The 17,702-nt window shown below is 33.3% G+C and overlaps 1 long non-coding RNA gene across 1 annotated transcript; it reads left to right on the forward strand.

Moving 5' to 3' along the window:
• On the forward strand, nt 12,727-13,090 carry LOC109329556. The gene is made up of 2 exons (XR_002105548.1): nt 12,727-12,823; nt 12,905-13,090. It is a non-coding gene; the product is annotated as an uncharacterized LOC109329556 (long non-coding RNA).

Raw genomic sequence — 17,702 nt, forward strand, 5'->3', positions numbered from 1 at the left:
TGCAGCTTCTGAATCATTTTCCAGCAGTCTTTAAAGAGCATATAAGTCTACCTCCGGAGAGAAATCAAGTTCATTGTATCCAGTTGATTGCAGGTACCGGACCGGTTAATGTTAGACCCTACAAATATCCTCATCATCAAAAAGATGAGATTGAGAGACAAGTCTTGGAATTGTTAGAAGCAGGAGTCATCCGACCCAGTGTTAGTGCGTTCTCTAGTCCTGTGATTCTAGTGAAGAAGAAGGACGGTTCGTGGCGTATGTGTGTTGATTACAGGGCCCTGAACAAAGCGACTATCCCGGATAAGTATCCTATTCCAATTGTTGATGAGTTGTTGGATGAGTTATTTGGGTCAACTATATTTTCTAAGATTGACTTGCGGTCGGGTTATCATCAGATTCGTGTTCTTGAATCCGATATTCATAAAACTGCTTTTCGAACACATAATGGACACTATGAATATCTTGTTATGCCGTTTGGGTTAATGAATGCTCCAGCAACATTTCAAGCAACTATGAATGATGTATTTCGACCTTTTCTTCGTCACTTTGTTTTGGTATTTTTTGACGACATTTTGGTGTATAGCAGGAATGAAGAAGAACATTTGAATCATTTGCGTCAAGTATTACAAGTGTTGCAGGAACATTGTTTTGTTGCTAACAAGAAGAAGTGCAAATTTGGGTGTCAAAGCGTCAATTATTTGGGCCATGTGATTTCGGGAAGTGGCGTTGCCGTGGACCCGGAAAAAGTGAAATGCGTGGTGGAATGGCCAGAGCCCAAAACGGTTAAGGGCGTCCGTGGTTTTCTTGGTCTTACGGGTTACTATAGAAAGTTCATCCGTGACTATGGGAAGGTTGCTAAACCGTTGACTGAACTCACTAAGAAGGACAACTTCTTATGGAACCCCTCAGCTTTGGAAGCTTTTCACAAGCTGAAATTGTTAATGACCACATCTCCGGTGCTACTGTTACCGGATTTTACGTTACAGTTTGAAGTAGAATGTGATGCAGCAGGAAGAGGTATAGGTGCAGTTCTCATGCAAAAGAAGCAACCTCTTGCTTTTTTCANGGACAACTTCTTATGGAACCCCTCGGCTTTGGAAGCTTTTCACAAGCTGGAATTGTTAATGACCACATCTCCGGTGCTACTGTTACCGTATTTTACGTTACAGTTTGAAGTAGAATGTGACACAGCAGGAAGAGGTATAGGTGCAGTTCTCATGCAAAAGAAGCAACCTCTTGCTTTTTTCAGCAAGGCTCTATCGGCGGGAAACTTGGCTAAATCTGTGTATGAGAAAGAGTTGATGGCTTTGGTTCTTGCTATTCAACATTGGAGACACTACTTGTTGGGAAAACCATTTGTGGTTTATACGGATCACAAAAGCTTGAAGTACTTTCTCCAACAAAGGGTTTCTTCTCCTGATCAACAATGTTGGTTAGCAAAACTCTTGGGGTATCAGTTTGAGGTCATATACAAACCGGGATCTGAAAATAAGGCAGCAGACGCACTGTCAAGATGTCATGACGAGGTGGACTTGGCTGCCATGGTGTCATACCCGACGTGGTTGGATGCGGAAAGGCTGTTAGACGAGGTAAAAAATGATACAGTCATACAAGGCATAGTGCAGGAGGTGAATGTTAATCCAGCCGCAAGGAAAGGGTATACTGTTCAACAAGGCATATTGTTCTATCACGGACGATTGGTGATATCTCCTACATCCAAGATTATTCCTCTACTCCTTAAAGAATTTCATGCTACACCAATGGGTGGTCATTCGGGTTTCTTCAGAACTTATAGGAGGATTGCAGCAAATCTGTATTGGCCAGGTATGCAACGCGTGATCCGTGATTATGTGCGGGCATGTGACACGTGTCAAAGACAAAAATATGCTGCTACTACCCCTGGGGGTCTTCTTCAACCTCTTCCTATTCCGAATGCGATTTGGGAGGACGTTTCCCTAGACTTTGTTACGGGTCTTCCTAAATCAAAAGGGTTTGATGCTGTCCTAGTTGTGGTGGATCGGCTTTCAAAATACAGCCATTTCTTGTTGTTGAAACATCCTTACACTGCGAAAATGGTGGCTGATTTGTTTGTGAAGGAGATAATAAGGTTGCATGGTATTCCTTTGACACTCTTAAGTGATAGGGATCCTCTTTTTGTAAGTCACTTTTGGATGGAATTATTCAAAATGCAAGGGACACAGTTAAAAATGAGCTCCGCTTATCATCCTGAAACGGATGGGCAAACCGAGGTGATTAACAGGTGCTTAGAGAGCTATCTCCGCTGTTTTGCATCCGATCAACCGAAAACATGGTCGCATTGGATTCCTTGGGCGGAATTTTGGTATAATACCACTTTTCATGTCTCACTTGGAACCACTCCTTTTGAGGTAGTATATGGACGACCTCCACCTCAGATTCTGCGTTTTCTCAGCAATGAAACCAAGGTAGCAGCAGTGGCATTAGACTTGAGTGAAAGAGATGAGGCATTGAGTCAACTTAAGCTCCATTTGTTAAGAGCCCAGCAGCAAATGACAAAATACGCAGACAAAGGCCGGCGGAATGTGCACTTTGAGGTGGGTGATTGGGTGTTTCTCAAATTAAGGCCTCATCGTCAACAATCTGTGATGAAAAGAATCAACCAGAAGTTGGCTGCCCGGTTCTATGGCCCATTTAAGACTAGAAGAGAGCTCAAACAACCGCAAAATACTTTTCATATACCAAATGTTCTGATCCGTGCAATCACCAATTAAAATTGCATCATCAGCAAATTGGATCATAGAGACATAAATATTGTCAAGGCCAACCTTCTAGGGAGTGAAAAGACCTTGAGTGCCAGCTTCGTGCATGAGACCGGACAAACCTCCGGCCACAATGAGAAAGAGAAAAGGAGAGAGAGGGTCTCCTTGACGCATACCACGTTGGAGATGGATCTCCTCTGTGGGGCTCCCATTGACCAGAATAGACGTTGTTGCAGTTGTTAAGCATTCCATGATCCAACCCCTCCATTTTGGATAGAACCCTAAGTGAGACATCATATGTTCGATGAAAATCCAAGAAATGGAATCAAAAGCTTTTTCAAAATCAATTTTAAAGATGGCACACTACTGACTAGTTTTCTTAGCATCATGAATAATTTCATTGATGACCACAACACCGTCCAAAATATGTCTACCTTTTAGAAAGGCAGATTGAGTATCGCTGATGACCTTGCCAAGAACTTTCCATAATCTGTTAGCGAGCAACTTAGCCAGGATTTTATATAAGCAACCAATAAGAGAAATAGGTATGTAAGCCCCAATCAGTTGAGGGCTAGACTTTTTAGGGATTAAACAGATGAAAGAAGAATTAGCACCCTTAGTAATTTTTCCGTTAGCATGATAATCACGAACCATATTAATCATGTCATCCTTCATGATGTGCCATAAAGCTTTGATAAATTTAAAATTAAACATGTCAGGCCCAGGACTCTAACTGCCCTCACAATCCCAAATGGTGTTTTTAATCTCCTCTTCATCAAATTTAGCAATAAGAAAAGCATTGTCCGAAGGATCTAATTGGCTGAAAGAGATGTCATACAAGATCTGACAATTCTTGTTATGCTCATTAAAAAGAGTCACAAAGTGATTACGAATCCCCTGTATAACACCGTGAACATCTTCAATCCAATTCCCATGAATACTAAGTCCATGGATAGAAGTATGCCTCTTCCTACTATTCATAAGACCATGACAAAATTTAGAATTAGTGTCGCCTTGCTTGAGCCATTTGGATCTAGATTTTTGGAAGATAAGATTTTGGTGAAGGGACCGAGCACGCCAGAGATCAGCCCATAGATCAGATCTGTTCCCGACATCCTCATTTGATAGGTCCATAGTTTCGCTCTTGAGGTCTATGTCATGAATTCATGTAACAGCCAAGTCAATTTTTTGGGTGATGTCCCCAAAATTCTCTTTGTTCCACTTCTTCAAAGTGGCCTTTAAATGTTTGAGTTTCTCTTTAAGAGCAAACATACTCCAACCAGAGAAAGAAAGCATGTTCCAATTTTGCTCAACAAAAGAAATGAAGTCTTTATCTTCAAACCAAGCATCAATAACCCTAAAAGGTTTCGGCCCTTAGTCTTGATAATTATCATAAAGGACAACAAGACAATGATTAGAAACCTGGCGCACCAACCCTTTCTAGTCCAAGGAAGGCCATTTAGAAGCCCAAGAGGCAGAGATCAAAAATCTATCCAAACGACTCATAATTTTACCATCACCTTTAACCCAAGTGAATTTTCTACCAGCAAGAGGAAAGTCTAGGAGATTCATATTAGATATGAAAGAATTGAAATCTTGAATTTCCTTAAGACGCCCATGGCGAGCACTTCCTTTACGCTCGTCAGGTAACTTAACAAAATTAAAATTGCCAGCAAGACACCACAAATAAATATTAGAGTTAAGCTTCCATTGCTCCAGTTCATGCCAAACCTCTTTCTTTTAAATATTATTACAAGGGCAATAAATGTTAACCAGAACACAATTCTCATTAGAGTCTGAACACTTTCCAATGAACCCCAAAAAACCTTCCCACTCTTAATGGAATAAATATGAAATTTATCCTTCCTCCAAATACTTAGAATACCATCGGAATTCCCAATTGAAGGTTGAAAAATCCAATCAAAATCAGAACCATCCCAAAGCTTTTTGCCAAGATTATAATCAATTAACTCCATCTTTGTTTCTTGAATACAGAGAAAATCAATTTTCTCCCTTCGGGCCAAAGAGCTTACAACCCTTTTTTTACTGCTCCACCCAACCCTCTCACATTCATAGTCGCAAGCTTCATGGAGAAACTTGATTATTTTCCATCCCAAATTGTTTGCTGCCAAGATTTCCATTCGATGAGTGTTCAATATTTTTTCCCTCCTTGTCGCCATGATTATCCAAATGAAGCAGATTCAAGATTTCTTCAGTGTCACTATTTTACCCAACCACACCAAGATTCTTGCCAAATCTCTAAACTGCCTGAGCATCGACTAAGCTAGGATCAGATCTCTGGTTAAAAGAATGGATGATATGAGCATCAATGGAGTTAGGTGATGGGCTAAAAAGGTCGATCTAGATTTCTATACCTCATTTAGAAGAAAGATTGGTTGAAATGGGAGAGGGAAGAAGAGGAGGATGAGGACCGGTCTGGACAGGTTGGGAATTTGGGTTTATTTCAGGCTTGGAGGTTTTAGTAGATGTGGCCAGAATGGGTCGGCTTTGGTTGGGTTGGGTGGTTTGGGTTTTTTGAGGTTTAGTTTATGGGTTGGGTGGTTTATAGAATAGACTCCATTTCCCCTTTTCTCATCTGCTCGAAGGAGGATTTATCGTCCTCCTAGAGGAATTAAGTGAATTGAGTAGAACCTGTCAAGATGCAATTTTTCCCGTAAGCTTTCACAATCCAGATGATCAGAGATAATCCCAAAGTAACTATTCTGAAGCCATTGAGGATGCTCCTCAGATGTATTGAATTCAAAATCTGGGGCCGGAGGGAGACAACTCAAGCTCTTGTCAAAGATAGTTGGGTGCTCGTTCGAAGTTTTACGAGTTGCGAGCCCATTTTTGACCACCTATACGAACTTGCATCCATCCCGAAGCTTGTTTGGAGGTTTGTCTTCCTTTGGAATAGTTACTTTTTCCGATTGCTGAGTCCTAATTATCCATTGTCTCCTCTTTAATTTTGGAATATTGACCCATATTTTGTATAAGCCAATCCAAATCCTATATAGGTTCTCCACCAATTGTTTACTGTTTTACACATTTTGGAAGCGAACAAATCCGAACTTCTTGCCATACTTGTCGAGTCGCGAAGGGATGACGACATCCACCACCTTCCCCCACTTCTGGAAGAGTTCCCACATTTCCTTAGCCCCGTGATCTGCTGGGAAATTGGTGAAGTAAAATGTTGTGGTGATTTGAAGGAATGACCGATTTGGTTTGTTCCATCTGCTCTGAGTCTCTCTGCCATGCCCTCTCTGAAAATGCTTTATCTTCACTTATAGGGAAGATATGATAATTAACATGGTAGGAAAGAAAATGGCATAAAGTTTCATTTTGTATGCAACTATGTAACAAATGTGCTGCATTATTGGAAATAGTTCTGCTAGTTGCAACATTCATAAGGCAAACAAGAGCAAACTTGTGATTAATCTTAAGATTTTCATTTTTGGTATATTTGTGTTTCACAAGAATGGTGATAGCTTATTATGGTATGAACTTATAGAGGAACAAAGATCTGTTGTTCCAAATCATGTCTCACGCCAATGAAAATATGTCATGTCAATTAATTTTTTTAAGTATATATTATTATTGTTATTTTTACTTCATTATCATTAAATATAACATGATTTGAGACACCAGATCTATATTTTTTATAGAGATGATTTCAACAATTTAATGCTCAACTTTAGCATTAATTTGTTTCAATATACCAGTCTTTCTTTTGTTTATAAAATTAAATTTCTAAGGCATTTCGTTAATCATTCCAATTTAACTAATTTTGAATGATTTTTTTCCATTTATTTCAAGAAAAACCTTGGACTAGTAATACTATAATAACCAAATGATTTCAAATGCTCTATAGCCAAAAGTCAACATTAAGGTTGATGTGATATGTTCAGCCAACAAATTCATTTATATATATTAGTAAAATATTAATAGGTAGAGCTTGTAAATTTTGATGATAGTAGAATAAATTATGCATATGTTGGTGGAGAATATAATACCATTTCATGAATTGAAGAAACATGGCTTAAATTAAGCTCTTGGGGTTTCTTAGAATTGTTGTGGGGCTGCATTCATTGTGAATTTTGAGTATGAATGTCATCGGTCAAGCTAGCAAGTCAGAACAAGATTACAAAGCTTCTCTACCTTTTGCACAACATTTATGTTTCATAACTCTACAATGTATAAAGTTGGTTAGAATGAACAATATTGTTTTTCCTTTAAAAATATAATTAAAAATGAGAAATGAACAATAATGTATAATTATATAATATTACTAAAAGTATTTAATTATTTTGACATTTTATCTTCAAAAAATCTCAAATTATGGGAACTTTAAAAATAGACATACGAAGGATTTTGGAAGCATTGAGATACTCTCCAAAAAATTTCTCTCTCCTTCATCCAACTCTCAAACAAGGGGAATAATTTCCAAAATTACCCTTCACTTTCCCTCCAAAATCTCACTCACAAACAAAGCCTAAAAGTAATTAGTCGATGTTAGTTGAATTAAGATATTAATTTAAAGTTTATAAATGTCGAGGGAAGATCTACTTATTAAAGGAATAAGTGACAACATGATCAAGCAATAAGCAATGTGGAATTTTCCAAAAGTAGATAACATATTCGATTTCATGGAGATTGATGCTTGTCGTTTTTCTAACTTCTTAGATGGTTTCTTAGAAAAAAAATAATTAGGCATGTTATCGTGAAACAAAAGGGACATATAATATCTTCGATTGTAATCATAATCAATCATTAGGCCGTAAAATTGTATAAATATGGATATATTGTATATCAAACAAACTCTTGTTATTGCAATTTAAATATTGTTCATCTAATAAACCTTAGGCTATGGATGTTCAAAGGACAAAATATAACTATGTTCCAAACCACCTTTCCCTCTTGATCATTTTAGTAACATGGTATGGAATTTAATATAAATAATTCTTATTAAAATGGATGATACTAAGCACATCCTTGATAAGTTAGAATGGATAGTGTGTTAGAACATTATTTTGGTTTTGTCTTTAATTCTGTAAGCATTGCACATAATGTATAGGACAAAATGTTTCACTAATTTATTTGAATGTATCTATTATTTATTAAGAAAATTAAGTAACCAACACATGACCTCAGAAGCCACTTGCTGATTTTTTAAACTAAGCAACTCACATGGTTCATAGTTAACTTCATGTTTTGTCTCATATCTTATAACGGGTCAATGATAATGAAGTGAAAATAGAAAAAATGATGAATGTTTAATATTTTTAATTAACATAATATATTTTATTAGTTAGATATATAATTTGAGATATGATTTAAGATAATATATCTACCTTCTATGTTTTGTTTTAACGTTTTGTTAATGGTGCATGCACTTCATGATCATAAGTTTGACTGGTCAAGTCATATGAGAGAAAACAATAATACCAAGGAATTGAAAAGAGAGGGAAAAGTGCAGTCTCTAATTAGCATATTGATATTGATAATATGTTTTGTAGCGTGCTATTAAAGAAACATCTTTCTCTTTTTGCTTTATCTTTATAGACAAATAGTTTCCTATAGAAGGTGGAAAAAGAAGCCTATGAGAAAGATATTAATAGTGCCATCAATTTTTCATTCAAGTTGCATAGAAAGAGGCATTGATAATGATTGATGTTCAAAAGATATCCTATTTTCTAGGATATGGTTTTAGTAGTTGCTGACACAAATAAAGTAGTGAGTTCACTAAACAAAAGAAATAATAAAGTACTTAAAACTATGGCAATTCATGCAATTTTTCTGAATAAATTGCAGTAATTAGACCAATGACCCATCAATCTGATGAAACAATACTAGAGGTTATGAAGCAGATCCTTGATAGCATTTTTTGTACTTGGTAAATTTGACACTGTTTGGTAAGGTTCAGGGAGATTGCAAATGTTGAAATATGTAAATATTGATCCTATGTCTTTCGATCTTACCAGTTTGGTCCTTAAAAAATTAAAAAATCTAAAATTGTTACAAATTTTTTTAAATGTGAGTCAAATTAGTATTTTTCAATGTCAAATTAGTCTCTAATAGGTATTATAAAACACACTAAAAAATAACTACTTTAACTCACATTTAAAATTTTCAGAAGCTATTTTGGATTTTCAATTTTTTGAGTAACCAAACTGGTAAAGTCGAAAAACATTAGAAATTGAAAGGAGTATTTACTCAAATATTTTGATAGATAGCTATTTCTTTCTTCCCTGGAAAGTGGATTTGTACTTATGATTAAAGCCATTTCCTTTGAATATTTGTATGGAAAGAGCCTAATAGTACTGAAACAATAATCATCAAATTAAAAGATAAGAAATGTTTATATTTTCAAGGAGGCATCATTTTGGTTCGGTTGGAAGGTTTATTAACTAAACATGAACCAATACGTTGATTTTAATATTCTTGGAGAGTTCAAACACGGGACATAAAATATAATCTAATAATCAATCATTAGATGATATTGTCTGACAATAAGCATAAACCTCACGTTTTTCTAGTTCTAATATGCTATAACTAAATTCAGTACCTTCCAATTATTGTTTATCATGTCAATGAAGATTTTCTGTTAAGAAGAGGAAAATCTTTTGGTTAGTAGGAAACTTTTGTATGTGGACATTTTAGCTCATATTAAAGACTAAAGATTATGAATAAAGACTAAGTTTTTTTGTATGAAACGAAAAGGACAAGGTGAACATGAAATAAACTAAGTCTTAAATGGTGTATTATTTTTATAAAACTAACTAACATGTTGAATCGCATTACCCACCCAGGTCTCACTTCTTTTTAAAAAGTTTAAAAATTATCTACACTATTAATATTATTATCCTTTCAAAAAGACACTTATCGATAAAATACTTAAAAAATAGTAAAATGTTAATATAATTAATTTTAGGAACAACATTAACTTGTTTTATAGTGGACAAATCCATGAGATAGTATTAGGATAAATCTCCATCAAGATATTTACACATGCTAAGGAGATAAATCTACCAAATTCTGATAAAGATTAGAAGAAATATTATCACAGAAGGAGACTTAAACAACAGTGAATACTAGTGAATAAACAGCATTTTAGAGATAATAAATATCCTGAACATATCCTACCAGATACAGTCCATGAAAAATAATGAAATAAAATAAAAATGTTACGGTAAATTAAGGATTCCAGACATTTTTAATTCATCTAAGTAAATGATCATGACCATAAAACGGCGATCGTTAAATACAACATTTATCTATGCTTAATTAGGACAAGTTAGCATTAAAAAAAGTTAACTAACCCCTTGATCCAAGAATTGGGCTAACAACCTTCTTCATTTTTAACCGGTTTATTACTCGAGAGACAAGTAGTATACAATAAAACAAAAAGTAATATATAATAATATTTTTATTCTTTTAATTATTATGAAATTATATTTATGTCATTTAAAACATAAAGAAGATTCTTGTTTGTGGTACATGTGTCTCTAATCGGCCATTTTAATTATAAATTTGACACTTTTCAAATTAACTTTAGAAAATCAATAAAAAATAATTAATTTTATTTCTCTTTTTGTTTTATATAGTTGTATATTAAATACCTGAATTACTGTCGTTGTATATGAAAATAATATTGATAATTATACGAACCATTATTAGGGGCATTTGACTCAAAATAATATTATTGTGCGTTATAGTTAATATGTACAACTGTTACTTTATTCTATGTATACTATGATAAATTATCATATGATGGAGGATTAATTGTATCAACCATATATATATTGTTGAGGATGCATTAATCATTTAAAATTAAATATATTTTTGTAAAATCAAAAGTATGGATAGAATTAAGACACTTAGTAATAGACCAAATGTTACCTCAAAGAAGTATATATATATATATATATATATATTTTGCAATTGCATGCAGTCCATTATGTAGAAACATGACTGGTCAATACAGCTGTAAAACAGAAAGCAGAATCAAAGCAACTAACAAAGTTCATAACATATATAATCCAGTCTAGGTGGAATAATAAGCACATGAAAATATTTTCTGGGAGTGTGTTCCACATTTTATGAACAAAGTTTGTTTCTGGTGACTTTATTAGTGATTAATTTGGTATGTTATTTTAGACACTATTCGGAAAAGGAAAGAATTACTGAATGGTATATTCTCTAATTAGCTGAACTAATGATTGAAGAGTTCTCATTATACTTGTGTCAGTTTATCTTCTCCGGAAATGGGGCAAGATTTGTGTGTAGAAAGTGGTATGAAATATTAGAATTATAAAAAATGATTTTTGGAAGAAAATGATGGGAATTCTTTATGATTGGTGAAATATTAATTATAGGATTTTGAATCTCATGATTCTCACACACGTATATGAAACAAAGGGTGTAGTGTCATACCTGAATCTAGGTTCTTAGATGTGCTCCTTTAATCTACATTTCTGAAAGAGGTTTTGTGGTATGATGATCTTCCTCAACCAAATCCCTAATTCTTCTTGGATCACAACTTGAAGGGATTAAAGATATGATATTAGTCATTGCCGTCATTTTAATCCTCGTTACATTATATTTCATTTCAATCTATTTAAATATTTTTTATAAAAAAGAAAAAAAAACATTTTTAGTATATTATTTAAGAAGTTTATTTTTTTATGTTTTTATTGAAAGATTTATTTTTTATCACAAAATAATTTTATGGAAAAAGACCACGGTTTATTATTTTTAGAAAAAAAATATTTTATATTTAATTTAGGGACAAATATTAAGAGAAAATATGTTGTGTTTATTACCTATTACATTATTATTTGTAAAGAATGAATTTTTATAATAGTTGTTTAACATTTAAATAAGGAAATGGGTCTACTTATTTTAAGATTAAGTTTAAAAAACTTATTTTACATCTTAGTCATTAAATCTAGGGAAATCCAATAATTTGAATTAGTGAGTAGATCTAAATAATTAGATTTTCTTAGAATTGATGACAAAGAAGTTAATTAAGTTTTTTAAACATACTCTTGGAGCTAATGGATCTTCTCTCATAAGAGATGATAAAAAAGATGTTGTGTTCGTTACTTATTACATTGTTATCATTTATAAAAAATGAATTTTTATAATAATTATTAATAAATAAACAAAAAAATGAAATAAGGAAGAAAAAGGAAACTACATGCACAACTACTAATGTCCGACACATGGTGATGTTAGAGTGGATGTGTGAGCGAGGGAATCAAAGTTAAGTGGAGGAAGACTATGCACTATGTTCACGCTAAGTGATGTGTACTGGCTTCGGATCATAGACATGTGGTTGTACAACTTTTTAGAAAGAAAATTGGGTTGAGTATGATGATATGTAGATAAAAAATTAGGTTATTTGAGTTCTCTAGTGTTTTTTTGTTATTTAAGTATATTTTTGAATTCCTATTTATAGGTCAACCCCATTATTGCATACTAAATCATATTTAATTTTATTTTTCATAAGTTATTAATTTATCATTATTTTTATTTAATTTAAAAAAAATCAAGCAAAAGTAATTTATTGATTTCAGTCCAGATGATATTAATAAGTGGCAATGTATTTAACCCTAAAAACATTGAGAGTGTGTTTTCTTTGGTCATTTTTTCATTTTTAATGAAAATAGAAAATGATCACTACAACAAATTTTGCATTTTGTGGAGGTTTTTTTGTGAAGGTTATTGAAACCTCCACAAATAAATCAAACAAGGCGGACCGCTCAACTACCTAAATATATAGTAGAGGTTTTTATTTAATCTGTGGAGGTTTTCAACCTCCACTATCAATTTGAAAAACTACATATCTATTAATATTACTTTTTCATTACAAAACCTAAATCACAAATCTCTTCTCTCTCTCCAAGCAACTAAACCTAAATCCTTCTTTTACTCTCCCACTTCAACAATAACTCTATCTGCTTTTCCATTCCTAAGTGTCCAATTTGCTGATATTACTTTCCCAGTACCGTCATGTTGATTCTTCTAATCTTCATGAACTCTTCCAACGCACCTATCATCATTCACTCTAGGTTCTCAAAAAGGTATCCATTCACCCATTCATTATCTATCTATCTATATCTATCTATCTATATATCTCTTAACTTCAATTTTGATCCCTGCAGTATTCCATAGATCAATCTGCCGCCAACAGGCTCAAGGTTATTTGCTCTCTCTAGTATTTCATTTCTGCCTACCAACTGTTTGTTCTTATTTCCCACTCATCACTCCATCCCATAATATTTATTATTATTGCATATCTTCTCTTTATATTATTATTATTATTATTATTATTATTATTATTATTATTATTATTATTATTATTATTATTATTATTAATTTGCATTGTGTCTTCAACCTTCACCAAATAGAATCCATTTTTTCAATTTTAACTTTTTAAAAACTCTTGGTATATTTTTAGGTGAAGAAATGAAAATTCTCCTTTTATGGAAGAGTTTACAATGGGGATAATCTGCCTTTAATTTCTATGTTGTGTTTATATTAGTTCTGAATATGATTTTTTAACGAAAAACAAATCATGAAATTTTGCATTACATTCCTTGTGTGTTTAACTCTTCTCATCATTCATGTTGAGTTGTTTGCACTTACACATTATAAATGGAAGGAATTCCAAGCACGACTAGAAATTTACGAATAAATATGTTATTAGGGAAGCTATACCGTATTTCTAGACATAGCCGAGCTGTAGTTGTTATTTACAAAGAATGTCTAAGGTATGTAAAGTAAATTTTTGATTAAGTGAGTGAACCTTTGATATGGTACCGTTAGTTTATCTTATCATTTTTTAATTTATATTTTGTCCTAACATGCATACTACCCTTCACATATTATGTCTATTAGTGTCATCATGCCTGAACTGATAGCACTGGTTTATGACTACATACACATTTTCGTCTTTGTTCATCAAGAGACACATTTGCTTTTTGTTTTATTTGATGTGTTATTAAATTTTGTCAAAATTGTTGTAGTACAGCAGTGCAGGCATTTTGATAGAGGGCGAGGGGGCAGGATTTCTCGTCTCTATATGTCCAGTACAATGTACTTTTTTTGTGTAAATACATTTAATTTAAGCTAGTATCGGTATGTGTGTGTGGTTGGGGATGGAAAAACTCTACATGTAGTATTGGTGACCTGACTCCTATCTCTGTTCTTTGATATCCTCTTAAAGCTCATATATGATTTGCATTTTATGCAGCTCGTTTCTATTTTTGAATTCTGATTGCTTCCTTTCCCTTTAGTCAGTATGAAGTAATTTATTTGTTATAGGCTTATTCATTTGGCTACTTGTTCTATCATTTTCTTTCCCGATTATGCAATTGCGTTTTTCATATAACTATTATTTGGATTTCAAATTGAGCTACAATTTTCAATCTTTTATTTGATTCAGATAGATAGCCATATAAAACGACTTGATGAGGATCTAAACGACTTGATGAGGATCTAAACAACTTTGCTGAAGATCTAAAGCAAGGTAAAATAACCTTGTAATTTGCATTCTGGTGCATTTAATGTCACATATGCACAATTGTAATCATGTTAATTTTTTATTTATTTAGAGAAGCTCAATTTTACACTTAGGTTTGGACACTTATGTTTGGATTAAATTGTTTATACTAGTCTTCAGAATATTATTTAGCTACAATTCTCAATGCCATTTTGCCTACATATTATTAATTGTACATGCTTAGTTAGTGTATATAATGATGTAATAATTATTAATGTTTTTTATTGTTTCAACTAATTGTTTTTATTTTATTATTTCAGCCAAATAATTATGCAAGTATGCCTGAACCTTTGGATGCAAGAGGATCAACCGGAGCTAGCAACATTTAGGATATTTGTTAAGTATTTTGTTTTTAAAGTGTATATGAGACTACTTTAGTTTTTTGAGATTTTAAGGTGTATTTGGAATTATAATGAAGGATGAATTATAACTCTTTTAACTCTGTTATGCTATCTTGGTTATTTGCAATGAAATTTTATTATTGCTAAGAACATTTGTATTTAGTATTGTATATTTAAATAATAATTACAAATTAATGTGATTAAAGTTGTGAAAAATGTTAGCATTGTGTACCAAAATATTTGGACAAAAATACCCTTAATATTGTGTTCGAACAAATTAGATGAGAAGGCTATTTTAGTAAATAGATTCTGTAAATTAAAAAAAAAAACTCAAAAATCCCTTTCTCTCTCCACATTCTCAAACCCTTCAATTCTCACGACACAAAGTCCAAAATACCTTCTTCTCTGCTCTCTACTGGAATATGAGCACAACCAACCATTGTTCTCTTCTCTTTTCTGTGATTCAATGGAGAGAGAATCACTTAAAAATGAATATTTTGCTTTTGTGGAGCAAAAGTACGTACCAAAGACCTTACAAGATCCTGTAAACATTTATTTTGTTAAGCATCTATTGTGTTTAGTTTTATTCACAAGTCTGCCGTTTGCAATTATCAGTTATGCATATGGCACTAAATGCCAAATGTCAAATGCCAAATAATATCCACAAAATCCAAATGCAAGCTTGTATGATAAAGGTGATTGTTAGTTTGTTACTGTTGTTGAAACAATACAAGTTTGGACCTATTTTTCTAGATTTTGCAAAGTGGCATTAAGAGGAATCATTGTTTTGGAGAGGAGAGAACAAAGATTTTGTTTATGAGAATTGAGTCTCGATGAGAAAGGGATTTTTGAGTTTTTTTTTTAATTTAGAGAATCTATTTACTAAAATAGCTTTCTTATCTAATTTGTTCGAACACAATATTAAGGGTATTTTTGTCCAAATATTTTGGTACACAATGCTAACATGTACCTAACTGAAAAGACACCTTACTCATGTTAGCAAACCCCTATAAATAATAATTACAAAATAATGTGATTAAAGTTGTGAAAATTATGAAATTAAATTGAGATTGAAATCCTCTAGAAACATATAATAGTTAGCTTCCAGTAGATCTCCATTTGTTAGTTCGAGTAGTGGAGGTTGAAAATCTCCACAATTATCTTTCTCAAATAGTGGAGGTGGTTAAAAACATCCTCAAATAGTGGAGGTTAAAAACCTCCACAAATAAACCGCTGCAATTTTATTGGTACTGGAGGTTTTCTAAAACTTCCGCAAAACGCTTCTAGCGTTCATAACTGTGGAGGTTTTTGAAACCTCCGCTACTTATATTGTGGAGGTTAAAAACCTCCACTAATCGCATAAAAAACCTCCACTAAATACAAAATCTGTTGTAGTGATAAGGAATCTTGTGCATCTCGTATCTTTGAAGGTCATTGTTGGGGCACCATTCGAGACTAAACTTGTCATACCAAATCTGTCTAGGACTTTATCTATATAGCTTTCTTGTGATAACCTTAGGATACATTAAGAGCAATCTCTCAGTATCCGAATACCTAATACAAAAGAAGCTTCCCCAAGATCTTTCATTTCGAAATTCTTCGTTAGAAATCTCTTGGTCTCATGCAATAGTCTCATATCACTACTAGCAAGCAGTATATCATCAACAAATAATACCAGGAAGATAAATTTACTCCCACTGAACTTATGTTATACACAATCTTCAACTTTATTTGCCTCAAAACCATACGAGGTAATAACTTGATGAAATTTGTGATTCCATTGACGAGAAGCTTGTTTAAAAACATAGATGGATTTCTTTAATTTGCATACCATACACTTTGAGCCAACTAACACAAAGTTTTCTGGTTGCACCGTATAGATCATTTCCTTAATGTCACCATTAAGAAACGCAATCTGAACATCCATCTGGTGTAGCTCTAAATCAAAATGAGATACTAGTGCCAATATTATTCTAAAAGAATCCTTCGAAGATACTGTAGAGAAGGTTTCGTTATAATCAATGTCTTATTTCTAAGTGAAGCCTTTAGCTACTAGACGAGCTTTATATCTATCAACATTACCCTTCGAATCCTTCTTAGTATTAAATATCCATTTGCAACCAATAGGTTTCGCACCTTCAGGTAATTCGACAAGATCCTAAACGTCATTATCATGCATAGACTTCATCTTATCTTTCATGGCATCGATCCACTTTTGAGAGTTAAAACTTTTCATGGCTTGACAAAAGTTCAATGGATCATCTCTTGTTAACCCAATGTCATCCTCATGTTCTTGAAGAAATACAATATAATCATCAAGAATTGCACTTCTCCTCTCTCTAGTGGATCTCCTTAATGACACTTCTACTTCTTGAGGTTGTTGAATTTGTTCTATAGGTACTTGAGGGAGAACCTCATTGTTATCTTGTTCTNGAAATATTGTCATGGGCAATATTCTGAACATTATCTTCTATTACCAAATTTATTCCTTGAATGGTAATAGGCACAAGAACTTGTTCACTATTAATGACAGGTTCTTCCTCAAAGACAACATTCTTTATGTTCTCTTCCTTCCCAAAATCAACTTCCTCAAGAAATCTTGCATTTCCCGTCTCAAAAAAGAGTCTTGAAGTGGGATCATAAAATTTATAGCCCCGTGAGCGTTCAGCATAGCCAACAAAATAACAGTTAACAGTTCTAGAGTCCAGTTTTCTTTCATACGGTCTATAAGGTCGCGCCTCAGCTGAACAACCCCAAATGTGCAAGTGTTTCAAGATTGGTCTTTTTATTAGTCCAAAGCTCATATGGGGTTTTGTTAACTGCTTTACTTGGCACCCTATTAAGGAAGTAAACTGCGGTCTTTAAAGCTTTCCCCCAAAGAGACTCTGGTAAGGAAGAATGACTAATCATACTTCTCACCATATCCTTAAGAGTCCGGTTTCATCACTCAACAACACCATTCATGCTAGGTTTTCCTGGCATAATGTATTGCACAACAATTCCACACTCCCTGAGGAAAAGCGCAAATGGCCTGGACGTTGTTGTCCTAATCCATCA

This window comes from Lupinus angustifolius, chromosome LG16, assembly GCF_001865875.1.
Source record: "Lupinus angustifolius cultivar Tanjil chromosome LG16, LupAngTanjil_v1.0, whole genome shotgun sequence".
Classification (NCBI taxonomy): Eukaryota; Viridiplantae; Streptophyta; class Magnoliopsida; order Fabales; family Fabaceae; genus Lupinus; species Lupinus angustifolius.